We start from the raw sequence: 17,153 nt of genomic DNA on the forward strand, positions 1-17,153 counted from the left end.
CCGGTTGCAAAGGATGGCAAAGGAGAAAAACCCAATAAAATATACTAGAAAATAGTTTGAATATTTTGCAAATTTAAAAATTTCTAGTAGTATTTCCATTTTGTATTTGTATAAGGAGAAAACTTGCCACTTAGACAAAAAAGACTTTTTCGAAGACTACATCATAAGATCAAACCCTTATGAATATTTTATTTAATGTTTTGATCTCTAAAGTCATTTTCAAGCATGCAGAGAACGTAAATGCTGCTTAGCATTCTAAAACAATAGAATCCAAAGAAAAGTAAAGACAAAATATGACAAGAAAGCTAAGTCTTTATTATGCATTGAAAACTATGAAAGCCCCCGTAACCCAGCCCAACACTAAGGGTTTCTTTTAGAAAGCCAAAAAAAAAAAGTGCATTCATAGGAGTTTGATCCCATGATGTGAGTATTGACTTAATGAACTTTTTTTAATATTTTAATTTGCAAAGAGTCCTTTCATTTAAAGATTTTATAAAGGTTCATTTCATTAAATTATTTTATTATTTTTCATGCTTATTAAATCTATTTTTTTATGACAATATCAAAATAATTTTTGTTTTAGTTTGTGAATGTGTCTCTTTACTTTATTGTTTTTATATTTTTAATTTTTAATTTAATTTTTATATGCCGACGTGTAGTGTACACCTTTCATCTTATTGTTCAAGTAGAGCCCTTTGCAATATAATTTATTATGTATGTATAATTGATATATGTTATAGCACAACAAAAATGCCATATGAATGTGGGCACTCATTTAAACACACTCTCCTTCACTTTCATCTCTCCTTTAGAAGTTAGCAGGCCTTAGTGTCTCTTCACCTTGTTTAGCAAGCCAATAATATTTTAATGCTGTCATAAGAAAAGGTAGGTTTAATAAGCATAAGAAATTATTAAGAAAACAATTAATAAAATGTACTTTTAGAGGTCTTTAAGTGAAAAGATTATTTTACAAATCAAAATATTTCATATCATGGGATCAAACTTTTGTGAATGCCCTTCTAATGCTTTGTTCTTGAGGCTTCAAATAACAAAGAAAAAAGAAGAAGACGTCAAGAGAGCTTTAAATGAAGGGACCAAATGACAATAACGAGACCCATTTACGATTTTAAAATAAAACTTTCCTTTTCAACCAAAGAGGACATGTGTCTACCCATCGCCAAGCTCTGCATCAACAACTGAAAAATTGCACCATTTGGTCCACCCCCCCCCCCCCTATGGCTTTCTTTAGGCCAAAAACTAATGGAACCCCACATGTGTTTGTAAAAAGAACACAAAGAAGTAAGAAGGCTTATACAGTCCCACATACACACATACAAACAGATGTATAATTACTTACAACTTGTCGAGTGGTTTCTCCCTCTCTCTCTCTCACTCTTTAAAAAAAGCAGGACTTGTACCATTTGAATTATATTTAACTCACCCATAGGTCAATATGCAAAAAAAATCGGCAAAAAACCATGAAAACTATACAATGATAGATTCGCCAAAATCTCTATCCACCTCTGGTGGAGTAGGAGGACGTGTAGTCCAATGCTAAAGACCAAAAATAGTCTCAAGTATTTGCCATAAAACCATCATGTAACAACCCATAGAAATTAGGGTATTGAAAAGGCTCTATGATACACCTCCAAAATCATCCGCATCTGTATGTGTGTGTGTGTGCGTGCGCGCCCACGCATGCGTGCATAATATGTTGTGCTCTCAAAACATGGATTCTCAATTATTTCATATGCTTTTAGGTTTTGATTGATGCTCATGGTCTTCAACAATATCCTCTCTTTTACTATGCCTCTCTCTCTCTCTCTCTCTCTCTCTCTCTCTCTCTCTCTCATACACACACACACACACACTCACTTTCATAATGAAAGTGTTCAAATGAGTATATTAAGGCTTCATTAAGGCTTCATTACAAAGAAAAAGAGTCACGATTGCTAGCACATTTGTAAGGTTCTTTCTCATGTATATGTCAAAAAACATTTATCATTTTATACCAACAATGCAAATATTTTTTTTTTTCAAAACTCACAATTGTGAGTGAACTATATTAACAACCCAAAAGAATTACAAATACTAGTCATGCTTGTGTCGAGCCATGACATCTCCCAGCTAACATAGTTACATCGGTTGATATGGTAGCCACCCCACGACAAAGGCAAGACATCTGGATGGACAAGGAGTATGCACTTACCCATGTGGGTCAGACATTGCGGCACCCACTATCCTGTTCCATTCATTAGAGTTTCTTCATTTCCCATTGACGACAATCGCTTCCTTGCTTTCTTGCATGATCTCCTTGAACCTAGTTGTTTCACGTGTGTCTTCCAAAGAACCGACAGTTCTTGGCCTTCCATACATGTTTAAGGTAGCAAAATATGATAATTTGCGTGCTAATAAGAAGTGCTAATAAGAAGAGCCCAATCTTCCATGTCTTTGCACTCATTTGCAAATCTTTCTTGAGGCCACAGATCATCGGGCATTCCTTAAATAAGTGAGGGAGGTCCTCACTTGCAATTCTGCATTGTGATCATCTATCTGAACCAAGACCTCTGGCTAAGACCTTCACACCAATCGATAAGGCTCCCCAAAGTACCTTCCAAAGAAAAACCTTCATCCCATGCGGTCATTGTGGGCACCATATTGTTCTAAACAATTGTCACCCATCTTGATTCAGGCCATTGCTTGTTCAAGGGGGAGATTTTAGACCCACTAGGATGGAATTGGGAGGCCAGTTGGTCCGAATCTTTCTAGCCTCTACTGCTGCTATCCCAAAACTGACCGAGTCATTGCAGTCCTTTGTTAGTCATCTTTCTAGCCACTTCCCTCCATAAGGGGTTCAATAGGACGCTTCCCACCTTAGAAAGCCACGGGGACCAATAGTCATCGAGTTGTGAAAGTACCTAGTTATCTCTGCCCATTCTAAGGCCTTCGTTGCTCTATTGCACTTCCAAAAAATCTCGCCCATGTGCCCCCAAGTTTTAGACTAGACCACTGAGGGGCAAGAAACTTGTCCTTCAACTCCATGCCTTTCCTTTGTCCACCTTGCGAGCACAATTTGGCACTGCTCACCATGGCCTTTGTCATAACAGCCCATGCTTGGTCTTGCTTTGTAATTGCTACCACAAACTTGGCACATTGGCCCTCCGCATGAGTACTAGGGTTGAGGATTTCAGTACCACCTTGCTCTACAACTCTTGCTATGGACTCCCAGCTCGCCCATTCCCAGGGCACCTAGTCTTTAGTGTTGTTTTTTCATAGGAATCTTTTCACTAGTTTCAAAAAATCCTTCCAATTGCATTTGGCTAGCTTTAGCAATGGACCATTGCAGGTTATGTAAGGGAGCATAAACAACTTGATCACTTTCAATCTGCTCGAGAAAGGGAGGAGCACGTATTCCCACCTTCACATCTTGCTCCTAACCTTATCCAAAAGCCATAGGAATGTTTGTTTGTTAGTTACATCCATCCCTAGAGGGGCTCCTAGGTGCCAGGAAACCTTACCTTTGGACACAATCTCCCCTGTCCACATAGTCGGATCGAACGAGTCGTTTTTTGATAGGGAGATCAATCTTGATTTTATAATATTTCATGTCGACCCTGATGCAATGGCATAAGTTTTCACAATCTCCAGTGCCTTCTTGATCACTTGAGGATAAGCTTTGAGGAAGTGAAAGGAATCACAATGAATAGAAGTTCATACCAGAAGTTCAGACCGGCTACTAGTCCCAAGGGTGCTAACCAACCAACACATAAGTGGCCCAAAGCCCAATAGTTTCATGACCTCTTCGATGAATGACCATGTGATAAGATTTATCTAAATCCAATTGAAGCAGTTTACACTCTTGCTTAGTGAATGATGCATACTCTATATCGACCATTGCTGCCAGAATGTTATCATAGATTGATCAAGCAATGGTTGGTCGGTTGGCCGGTGATCCTCAATGGCCGGTGTCCGAAATATCTCGGCGAGCAATTTTTCTTCAAGCACGATGGCTTCTCATCATAACGGGGACCTTACAAATGTGCGTTTTTAATACAAGAAATTACAAGGGGTAAATCGGGCTCCATAGTTAACAGGAAGGTTTGGCGGGGCTTCTTTCATATGTCGCGTAGCTCGTGCTTGGGATTTGAGCCGCTTGCACAAAATGTTGGAAATTTTTACCAACCTTCGTCTTTCTTTCCATACAAGGGTGACAGAACCATCTTTTGGACCACTGGGGATGCCATTTTCTGTTGGGCGATAGACGTGAAGCGGTATCTAGTGGTGGCCTTTCCTTTGCTATGCTAGCCTTGCACAGGCTTCTCCGACTTCTCTCGGGTTTCCTTGCCTACATTGGTCTACCCCTCTTCTCATGTCTTTTTCCTTAACATTATGTGTGGACTCCTTGATTCAGTATCCATTTGGTGCATTGTAGTTGTTGGGGTATAGGCGTCTGTGCCTTGCCCGGCCGCCCAGAGTCTGGGCGCCCACTGACTTGTATACCTTATACATAGCATAAATGTATAGGGGGCTGCTCACTGTTTGGAGTCTCCCCACCCACATCGTGTGTGTGTTTCCTTCTCTCTCTCTCACACTCCGTCTGTGGTGCTCCCCGATCCCCTTCAATTGGTATCAGAGCTATGGTGACCGTGGAGAGCACGACGGCTTTGAGAGCTTCGAGGCGATAGCTCGCTCTCTATTGGCGGAGGAGAGCTTGACATTCGAGTGCTTGGATGCTGTTGTGGCAGAGCTCTTGCGTTGGATCTTGCATTGAGAGGACATTGCATCACGTAGAGTGGAGCAAGAGTAGGTTCAAGATTGTGTGCAACTCGTTTTTTGCCATTTTCGGGCTCTAAAACGCAGTTTTTTGCGTAGCTCCGTCATACAGAGTCAGATCTACATGATCCAGGAGTCTAGGTCAGGGTTTTGGCATGCTCCGGACGCGATGGTGATGTCTATTTGCTGAAATTCTGCTTTGAATTACAGCAGGTACAGCAGCAAGTTTATTTGTGCACTTTCGGGTCCCAAAAACACTGTTTTTGGTATATCTCACACACACGGAGTATTTTCTGCAGCAACTAGCAAATTCATAGGTGTACACAGGTTTTTGGATATGCATTTGTCCAGAGAGACACTCATGCGAGAGTGAGCTATGTTGCCATGGTCTTGGCGGTTTATGTATGCTATATATGGATTTGTGTATTTGTTTATGGCTGAGATTATTTGAGATTTGGCTCAGTTTATAGAAGAAACTCTGTTGGATTTTATCCAGGTTCTCGCCATAGCTTCTACGTATCCGTAGGTTGCTCTTTGACAGTTTAGTGGTTGATTTTACTCCCACTTTGATAGGTGATTTTCAGTCATCATTTGGTTGGAGTTTGGAGTCACTTGTGTATGCCCTTGTGTGCCGTATTTCGCATTGCGCATAGCGATAGATCTTGCAAGGTTTTGCGAAATGTTGCTATAGTTATCTGGCAGACATTTGGTCATCGATTGAAAGGTATTTTGGCAGCAATCATCACTCACATGTATGTCATTTGAGGTGCCGTTGAGTGGTACTCCGGCAAGATACTTCTATGCAGGATAGACAGGTAGAGCGGTCTTGCTCTAGTGAGTCACGACAGGAGGACGTTGTGCAAGAGTCTATGCATACGGAGTTAGAGCATGAGAGCTCTAGTGAGTCACAACAGATTGAGTGGTCATGTTTGCAGTGGATGATTGCAGAGGAGACTGAGATGTCAACGATTATGCAATCATTCCTTTCTATGCTCGACAGTGAGCATGGGGATACAGTTGTGCAGGATATGTCTTCTAGCAGACATCTAGAGCAGCTGGTTTGCTTTGAGGTTGCACGACAGGTTGATGCATCTTTTGCAGACAGTCAAGAGATGCATGTGGCTGACACGCCTTGTCAGTCAGAGATGCCTATTGCCAGGGATATATATGTTGATGCATGCTCTGTAGAGCTAGCAGGGCCCGCTAGCATTGCATCAGCATTCGGTGGTCTCATGTATGAGATGTTGATCTTGAGACCGGATATTGCAGCTGCAGTTGGAGCATTTGCAGTTGGGGTTGTCAGTCATTTGTTGACTGATGATGGCATAGGGCACGAGGGAGATATGCAGGTATTGCGTACATACTTGCAGTACGTGTGCGGTATGTCTGGTGGTGTATGGACTTACATGGGAGCAGGACAGCCGGATGCACACGATCACAGCCAGCCAGTGGGCATCGGTTGAGAGCGGTTTTCTCTCACCTTTTGTAGTCTTTAGACTAGGTTCCCTTGCTTAAAGGCACAGTCGCCTTTAAGTGGGAGGTTGTTGGGGTATAGGCGTCTGTGCCTTGCCCGGCCGCCTAGAGTCTGGGCGCCCACTGACTTGTATACCTTATACATAGCATAAATGTATAGGGGGCTTCTCACTCTTTGGAGTCTCCCCACCCACATCGTGTGTGTGTCTCCTTCTCTCTCTCTCACTCTCCGTCTGTGGTGCTCCCCGATCCCCTTCAGTAGTCGTGCCTTTTTTGTTGGCATCAGTGCATGGGGCCGTTACCAAGGCAACCAGACATGACCTATCAAAATTCCCAAATTTGTTAACACTTAAAGCACACTCCAAAAAAGGTGCCAAATTTCAGAGGAATGACCTTCAAACCGGCCCCAACATTTACTAATAGGTTCTTGGGTTGGGGCTTTTTGAGATCCCACACCTTGTTAGCTACCATACGAGCAGCCCTGCAAGAAGGCACAAGCAATGGGGTACTAAGTGTCATTGCTAGATCTTTCAGGTTGTTCCTCAACCTTAATGGGAGATTGACAAACTCCGCCCAAAGCGGACACATCTCACTAAATGCATTAGTGGATTCAAAAGATGGATCCTACAAAAGCACGTGGCAAGCGATTGAAGAACAACGGGCTTTTTGCAAGGATATTAGGAGCAACTGCCTTATCGTTGAATTGCACAGAGAAAAAACTTTTTGCAAGGAACTGGAAAACAACACCGATCCATGCTGGTTCAAGACATTAGATATACAGTCAGTTTACCAACTGAGCTTTGGTCGACACCCTGCTCATGAAGTCATACACCAATGTAGAGTTGGCCACCTCAAGAAGCTATTTCTTGATAAGCACGGGCGAGACAACCACTACAAGTGCATCCTCCACTCTGACCCTATATGGAAGCGTTTTCATGAGGGCTTGGAAGGCCTTGTCACCCGTAGCAGCTTCTCGTGCAGCTATATTAGCCTCTACTTCATCAAGCATCTACTTGTTGAGAGATAGCACGCTAAGGATATCTGCAATTTCTTTCTCAATCTGGCTTTGCGCCCTCTTAGTTCTTCTTTATCATTCCGGCCAAGCCGTTTTGACCATCTTCGTTGTCCACCTTTTCAAACTGAATTGTGCAGTGGCATCCGTGCCCACTTCCCCTTGTTCGAACGTGGAAACCTTAGTCTACCCCTGGTCACCCATAAGGGCTTTCACACATGATGGTTTTGCTGTACTGGCCATTGCCGAGCTCTACCTGGTGCGAACTGGCCCTTGGTCAAGTTTCCCAAGAAAAATAAGCGCAAGGGATAGGAAGCGCTTGTAGATAATAAGCATAGTAATTGCTTGTTGCCAACGTGCTAAGTGCTCAAAACAAAAAAATAATAATGAGTACGATTGGAGTAACAAGATAATAAGTGCAAAATGCTTATATATTAAGCACAGAGAGCAAAAAAAGACAATGCTCGTGCTCTCCGCTCTGGAAGCGATGCACACAATCTGCAGCTTGCTTCGGTTTACAAGCGGTCTCAGAGCACCACCTCACCACCACTATCGTGCCGCATGCAGGGCAACCACGACCCCATAAGCAAGAAGCACCAATACCAAGCTATACCATCATAGATTCGGGCAGTCGTACACCATCGCACAGAGAGAATCCCTACTTAAAATTCAAAACGCCATCTCTAACACACTGAGAGAAACCCTACTAAATCCCCAAAAGTAGGAAGGCTATTAACACTCAATTCAATATTCTTCATATTCTATTAAGTAAGCCATGATGTGAGTGATTAACTATTATTAAATGGTGTGAATTTTGTTTTAACTGCGTTGAAATGTCAACAGTTAAAGTTAATGTGATGATGACAATTGGATGGTGAGAGATGCAAAAGAGGTTTGCACATTTTTTCCAGTACTCTTCTATGGACCTCTTCAATCCCAAAAAACGAACAAGTGATAAAATCACAAGCCTGTCCATACCTACATGTGTCGCAAAACCAGGACAAGGTTTGAATAAATCCATCATATGAATACTTGATGAGGTCGACATTATGTAAGTAAATATTTTCACATTAGCTATCTTTTGGCATAATTTTGATTCAAAATCATAAGAGATTGAACTCTAAAGATTTGAATTCCCTACGATTGGAGCGTGTCTAAGCTGGTTACTCTACCCTATCACACAATGAAACGTGTAATCCGACACAATCAACATGGTCCTTGTGGCAATCATTGTCAACTTTTGAAAGTTTGACCATGTATTAAGCCAAGATAATGGTTGGATGGTAGTGTCTAGTAAGGAGAAATTGTAAGACCTAGACCCTGGTCAAATCAATAACCAGGTCCATCATCAGGTGGATTCTTTGTTTGAGCTCTTGATCAATGACAAAATGAGGGATGTGAATGTTGCCTAAGGCCTCTTTCAAGGGCTTTGGTTTGTATTTTTTTCAACTCGAGTATTTTTACCTCATAGTACTTACAAACTAAACTTTGGAGGAACTTAGTGCTAAGGAGTGTTTTTTGTTGAAGTTTTGGGATCAAAAGTTTATTGATGAGCAATTAGATGGAAGCTTGCCCTTAGGTGCATCAACCACATTAAGAAAGCAATCCATGAAGTAGCTATTTTTTCCCACAAGTTACAAGCTTCCATTACCCATATGAAGATAAGGTGTTACAACAAAGTACTCAATCTACATGATTGCAACAATGTCAAGGTAAAGGATGTGAGCTTTGGAAGGGATGGGCTAGGGTTCATTTAATGAAGGTATGTATGGTAGAGGAAGAGAGATGGCAATGGTAAGGAAAGAAGGCCATGCAGAATTGGGTTGTGAGAGCATGCAGGAGTACATGCAATAATTGGGTTGTGAGAGCATGCAGGAGTACATGGAATAATTTCCATGGACCAACACCCTTGCATGTTATACAAGCTTCACTACTAGCGGCTCTTCAGTCCATTAACGCAAAAAGAGCGACGTTTTTTGTGCAACATCAATATTTGCATCGATACGCGTGTCGATACTATCCATTGTGATATCAATGTAAATATTGACGGACATACCAATCGTGATATCGATGTTTTGTAAAGGCTTTTTTTTTTGAGCTTGGCAGTGAGCTCATTTTGAGCTATTCGCGGGGCAAGAAGTAGACCTACCTCCCCCCTTTGTGATGCAAGTAAGCTTGCCCCCCCCCCCCCCCCCCCCCCCCCCCCCCTTCTCTCTCTTTCTCTCTCTCGCGGTTGAGCACAAAAGACACACACACACACACACACACACACACACACACACACACACACACACAGAGACAAATTTTTTACTTAGTTTGTTCAACCACGGTTGGCACCTTTGTGGCAAAATAAACACCTACCTAGTCGAAAAGGATTTTCCAGTTATAAACACTACACTAGCATAAGGCCCCCATCCCGCATGTGACACTACCCTTGAAGGGGTTGCTTAGCCACCCGAGTCAAGTTAATATAACCTTGACAGTGATCTGATATTTTGCCTCCCTAACCTAGGACATTATGGACCATATTTGGGTGTTAACTCATCATGATTGAAAATTTTCCTCTCTGCACTAGAAGTTTTGTGTCGTCTTCATGTTGTCTACTCTCTACCACCACCCTCTCCTCTACATTGATTCCATGGTAGCCGCCACTAGCAACCGTGTTGCCTTGGTGACAAGTAGATCTAAACGTGATTTGCCATGCTTGCTCTACTCATTACATCGAATGAAGACCTATCAGTATATAAACAATGTGAGGGATGCTTCATACCCCTTACTTAGCCTTGACTGTGTGTGTGAGTTTATATGAAAAGAGAGGAATTGAGGGCTTTCTTTGGTCGATCTCTCATTGCATGACTATGGAGGTAGTGGGACATAAAGGAGCTTCACAGTTGCGTACTCTGCATAATCCACCTCTGTCGTTATGTACACTCTGCCCTTAGAAGGTTTTTTACAAAAGCATTTACTTGCTCGTTGGGCGCTAGTTACGATTTAATCTGATTTTCTTTTACTGCATAAACTAAAAGTTTCTTTTACACATGATGTGTAACATGATGCCGTACTGACTGTTTTATTGGATGAAAAACTGACATAAACAATGGGAATTTTTTGCGCTGGTTACGATTTTATATGGTTTTCTTTTACTGCATAAACTAAAAGTTTCTTTTACACATGATGTGTAACATGATGTCGTGCTGACTGTTTTGTTGCATGAAAAACTAACATAAACAATGGGATTTTTTTGCGTTGGTTATTTGTTTTTCATGCTTGTTTACTGCATCATACTCTGTTTTTGCTCTGAGTCTAACATGTAAAAAGGGCTCTGCATAATTTAATGTTGTTTTTATGGCTCACAAGCCCTGTGATAACACACCTTGGTCTTTTTTTTTTAATTGCCTTGCATAGCAAGATAAAGGTGGCCCTCGTTTTGTAGAAGCTTTTTATTTTGCCTCGCATATGGTATATTGCACTGGTTTTACTCCAAATAATGGCTTGTGTTTTGCCACCTATCGCTCGTGCTTGGCCTTGCAGATTACTGGCCGCTTGTGAATTTATATTGTAACCAATATGTGTTTGGATTATTTTGGGGCTTTGTCTTAGTTATCTTGATATTGGTCGTATCTGGAAAAGATATGGCTCGTGTTTATGGGTAAAAAAAGGGGGGGATACGCCGTATGATGTCAGGCAAGGCAATGGAAACTTTGGGTGGTTTTTTTAGATAAGAACATTGTATGCTCTTACCAAAAGGAGCTCTAGTTGCATTGAATTTTTTTTTGACGTGTTGTTTACTAAAGATGTTGCTATCCTAACTAGGTTGCACATTCGGCATTTTTGGTTGTGTTACCGCATACTAAGAGCTGTCGTTTTCTTTTAAGAGAGAAAAAACAAGGGACTTTGAGGCCCGTAAGGTTTGTTTTTTAAAACCTACTGGCTATTGATTGGTGCAGAATGTGATGGATATTGTATATGTTTCATACATGCATAAGTGAGTCTTATTAAAGATTTTTGTTCAAGAAAGGAGGTTTTAAGGAAAGTGACAATCATTTGATCGTGATTGATAAATTCTTGGGATATTTGTTTGAAAGATCTTGCAGTAGGGAAGGACTAAAAATTTGGGCTTGATTTTGGGATTAAAACACTTGGATTGGAAGAGGTGGTGGCCTTCTGATTACAATGAGATGTATGTTAATATGCTATATAAGGTGTTAATAAAATTGGGTTATATAAAAACCATATCTGTTAAAATTACATTAATTTGTTGTTATCCTAAAGGAGTGATGACCTTTCGATGACTTGCCATTAAATTGACTTAAAAAGAGCAAAAATACACCTTATTAGCAAAACTAATTACTGTGGACGACGATAAAAAAAGATTGTACGTTGGACGTGAATAACAAATGATATAGTCCATTGACACTTGTAATACGCATTCAAGGCTAACAAAATTGTTGTCTGAATGCAGGTGAGGACTCTATCCTTTGGCTTGTGGTTGTTGTCCATCCTTCATATATCAAACTAATCCCTCTTTTTGAAGCAGAGAATACAGATGTTTCTTTTTGCTATGTTACTAGAATGAGACCTCATTCTTATTGCAATGTACAAAAATAATTCTAAAACTGAGTTGTGTTTGTGCTACCCTTGGTCAATTGTCTAAAGTCAGCTGTCTTTTGAACTTTATGGTTCTTTTGTGCTTATGTATTTAAGCAAAACAGCTATACACACACTCACACACACACACAAACACACACACACACACACACACACACACACACACACACACACACACACACACACACACACACATTCACTACATATCTACATATATATAATGTACATCTACATACACACAATCATATACAAACACATATGCACATAAAAATCCAAAAAAATATTTTTTGTAATCAATTAATAAATTAAAAATTAATGAAAATGTGAAATATTTCAATGGTTTTTTTGTTAATTAGCTATAGTTTTTTAATATCAATGTAAAATTGAAGTCTTAATTTAAATATAAATTATACTTTTTAAATTTATGGTTATTTTAATGTTTAAAATGTAAAATTTAGATTTTCATTTTGTTGTCAGCTTGTGTCAAGTTTAAAAGCTGAATTTAAATTTAGGATTTATATTTTGCGTTATCTGTGAAGCGCACCATTGTTCCTCACATCCGTTTAGCAAAATCTGCAAAACAGGCTTGGGATATTTTGGCTGGTTTTTATGCAAGTCGCAATGAGGCTAAAATTGCTTTGCTGCGTAAATAGCTGGAGTCGAAGATTATGCATGAGGACGATGATATGGACACTTTTCTTGCTAGTGTCAAGGATATCAATGAGCAACTTATTTCTGCAGGTGAAGTCATTTTAGACAGTTCCCTTGTGCACACTATTCTTGATGCCTTACCAGATTCTTACCAGAATTTTGCTAGTACTTGGAGACTTATGACCCAAGGAAATCCTGAAGTTGTCAAGTTTGATGCATTATGCACATTGCTGTTGCAAGAGTCACTTTCCAAAAAAAACAGGACTAGGCAGCTTGTAGTTGAACAGGCTTTTATTGCTTCTCAGAGAAAGGGTGGTAACAGCAATGCAGCCACTTCTTATGGTTCTATTGCGAGTGGAAAAACTTCTGTTCCTAATGCTTCTGCTGGCAGCACGTCGTCTGGCAATTCTGGTGATAAGGGCAAAAACAAGATGCGTTGCCATTATTGCAAGGCTATGATCGCTTGATCAAGTCGTGTCCTAAGTTGAAGGCCAAAGAGGCTAAGAAGAAAGAGGGTGGTTCCACTAAAAATGCAGCCATTGTTGAGTCTTCTGTGAAAGGAGACTGTGATGCTGATGTTGATGCAGAATGGGCTTTTAGAGCAGAGTGCACTTACAATCCTGCTATCCATGATGCATGCTTATCAGTTGCTGCAGATTCACATGTGTGGTATTTCCATAGTGGTGCTACAAAGCACATTACCTCACATCGTGAATTGTTTACCTCTCTTGAGTCTGTCCCTCATGGGAATTCAGTCACTTGTGCCAACAATGCCTCTTATCTAGTTCAGGGAGTTGGAAAAATTGTGCTTACTGCTGCTAATGGCAGTTCTTTCACACTTGTTGATGCACTTTATGTACCTGGGATCAAGAAGAATCTCTTGTCTGTATCCGCACTTGCTAGACTTGGACTTGTAGTCAAATTTGTGGATGACAGATGTACAGTTCTTGATCTCAGTTTTGGTGATAAAATTGTTGCATCTGGCCTTTTGTGCCGTGGGCTGTATAAGCTCACTTTGTATGACAAGTGTGGACAAAATTTTGCAAATGCTGTTACAAATTCAAGGGCTATTTCAGATGCAAAACTTTGGCATGCACGTTTTGGTCATCTGAATTTTGCCAGTTTGTTGCGTTTGCAAAAATCTGATGTGGTTGCTTCTTTGCCGCCTCTTGAAGCACCTGTCAAACATGTTTGTGAAGGTTGTATTTTGGGTAAAATGCAGCGTTCTAAATTTCCAAAGGATGGTTCAGTTCGGGCCACATGCAGGTTGCAGCTTGTGCATAGTGATGTTTGTGGGCCCATGCAAACTCCGTCCTTGGGCAATTACCTGTACTTCATGACTTTCATTGATGATTACTCCAGGCATGCATGGGTATTTCCGCTTAAAGCGAAGTCCGAAGTTTTTATGTGCTTCAAACAATTTCTGGCTATGGGTGAAAATGTCTCGAAATGTACTATGGGCACCCTCCGTTCCGATTGAGGGGGGGAGTATATGTCTCATGAATTTAATGCATTTCTGGCTAGTCGTGGGATAAAACACCAATGTACAGTGCCTTATACACCTCAGCAAAATGGTGTTGCTGAGAGGAAAAACAAGTTACTGACGGAAATGGCACGATGTATGGTCAAAAGTCAAGCTTTGCCGCATTCTTTTTGGCTTGAGGCCATCGTGTGTGCCCCTTATGTACTTAATGTTGGGGTATAAAGCCCAATGTGGTCGCCCAGGTGAGTGGGTGGGCTGCCAGGTATGTACACATATTCTTTTGTAAAACCTAATAAGAACTCACTATGCTCTACACATTACTGTAGAGCGAGTTCACCATATCGTCGTGCTCTTCTTCTCCCACTCTCTCTCGCGTCGCACTTCCGCTCGTACTCCTTCAACTGGTATCAGAGCTCAGATCGAGGCTCGGGGCAGCACTGCAGGAGGCTAGAGTCACCAGCTCAGATTGGAGTGAAATTTGACAGGCAAAGACACGGCCCCAAATCTTGTGGGAGATTTCGAAGGGCTGGGTGTGCTCAGAATTTCATTCTGAGGTCATCTCGGCCACCGTTCGGCTTCGACAAAGTTTTGTGTGGGCCATTTTTGACTACGTGGTCTCAGCGGGTGCAGATCCGACTCTGCAAATTTGGGGTTTTCAGCCTACGACTACAGGTGCTGAGGATATCGACACTCCCAGAGTGTTGATTTGTGGCTGTCTACACATCGAAGGACGGCTCACAGTTCTTGGAGGCGTGTCACATACGACACGGGTGCATCTACACACAGACTGTAGGCGACATTCACTAGTTCATCAGGTAGCTTGTGTTTGCTGCTTGATATTCCAGATTTCATCCTGATATTGCAGGTACTTCCACATGGGATGTCACATGGGATGTATTGTCAGAGATGATGTATGTCTGTTGAGGGTTTGCTGGCTGTGAGTCACACAGCAAACAACCGCCACAGCGGTTATAGCATATAGTGGGAAATTTGTGGATGTATGACTTTGTGGGAAGTCTATGTACTGTCAGATTTACTGCAGCCTTTGCTGAGGGTCGAGTGAGGTTTTATTGAGCTGGGGGATTCTCGAATGTTGAGATCCTCTCGGTGATACAGGTCTTGGAGCGATCCCTCGAGCACCCTTAGACAGGCAGCTAGGATGTATCGACTGTGAGTTAGATAGTTGGGATTGCATCTTTGCTTTACTGCCGTTTAGGCATTGTCGCAGTCTATGCTTATAGGACAGTGACAGGACATTGCAAGACAGTGAGAGACAGTATAGGTGCAGGACAGGTTTACCCAAAGCTTTCAGTGTTAGAGAGATAGTGGTTTTTTGAGCTGTTTTTGGTCTATTTTTTAGTACACCAGAGCCATTTCACAAAGGAGACTCTGCCAAAATTTCTGCAGAATCTGAAGCTTTCTTGGTTCATTTGACAGGTTGATATTGGTTCAGAGGTCAGTTTACACGGAAAACTCTGCCGAATTTTTCCCAGGAAAGTAAACCACTGTGAAGCGTAGCTATGGCTGGATCACAGGACACTGCTCTTTACAATATCAAGAAGCTGGATGGAACCAATTTCCCATTGTGGAAGAAGTAGATTTGGCACGTGTTGGTACAAAAGAAGCAGATAAAACCTATAAAGCTCAAGGGGATAAAATCAAAAGATATGGACGAAGATGAATGGAGCGAAATGGATGAATTGGCACTTTCTACCATTATGCTGACTTTGGTAGAAAGCGTTTACTTCAATGTAGCAGACGAGATGTCGGCTTATCAAGCATGGTTAAAGCTGAGTGATCTTTATGAGAAGCAGAGTGCAGCTTCGCAGGTATACTGGCTTAAGAAGCTTGTTGAGTTGAAGATGAAAGAAGGGATACCTATGTCCAATCATCTGAATGAATTCAACACAATCTACAGTCAATTGTCAGCTCAAGGTGTCAAGTTTGATGAACCTGTTAGAGCTATGTTCCCGTTGATCACATTGCAGGAAAGTTGGGACACTTTTCGCACAGCTTTGAGTAATTCTGCACCTCCAGATGGTTTGAACATAGCAGGTGTAGAAGGAAGTCTTCTTACTGAAGAAACCAATAGAAAGACAATGGACAAAGGCAAAGGAACAAACTTAGTTGTTAGGGGAAGGACCAAAGAAAAGTACAAAGGTGGAAAGAGGAATCAGTCTCGTAGCAAGTCCCGCAGTGCTAAAGGCAAGAGTGACATAGAATGCTACCATTGTGGCAAGAAGGGTCACATGAAAAGAGACTGCAGAGAATGGAAAGCAGAAAAAGGCAAAGAGAAAGCTGAAGACCATGGTGAGAAGAACAAGTCCTCAGTGAAGATTCAAGAAATAAATGTGACAAACACTATTGCAGAGGATGACAGTCTAGTGTCAGGAGACATCTACTTCTTGAAGAATACAATGGACTCAGCTCTTCTTACAACATCTGATGGAAATGCACTGAGTGACTGGATTATAGACTCAGGGGCATCACTTCATGTGTCTCCAAACAAGGAGTGGTTTACCTCTTATGTGACCGCTAAAGATCATGTTCGGCTAGGCAATGGGCAGACATGTGAGATCTTAGGTGTTGGAGATGTTCAATTGAAGTTTCAAAATGGCTCTTCTTTCACGCTGAAGAATGTGAGACATGTTCCCGCAATTACAAAGAGCTTGATCAGCATAGGTTTACTTGATGATGCTGGCTACGTCACCACTTTTGGACAGAACATGTGGAAGATATCCAAGGGTTCTATGACAGTAGCACATGGAGTAAAGTCTGGAGGACTTTACATGATTTATGTATCAAATGTCTCTAAAAATGTAATCAATGTAACCGAGCAGCCGAACGTTTCTTTGTGGCATAGCCGGTTAGGACATATGTCCAAGAAGGGAATGGAAATCTTGTCTCGTTCTGGTTATTTGTCTGGCTTTTCATTTAATGATTTTGAATTTTGTGAACATTGTCTGTATGGTAAGCAAACATAGCAGCCACATAAGCATAGAATCAGTAGAAGAGATACACAATTGGCACTTGCTCATAGTGATTTGTGTGGACCTATGCCTAACCTATCTCTAGGGGGAGCTTCTTACTTTATGACATTTATAGATGCTTACTCGAGGAAAGTATGGGTTTACTTTCTCAAGCACAAGGATG

The sequence above is a fragment of the Adiantum capillus-veneris genome, chromosome 1 (assembly GCF_014529385.1).
Source record: "Adiantum capillus-veneris isolate H3 chromosome 1, ASM1452938v2, whole genome shotgun sequence".
NCBI lineage: Eukaryota > Viridiplantae > Streptophyta > Polypodiopsida > Polypodiales > Pteridaceae > Adiantum > Adiantum capillus-veneris.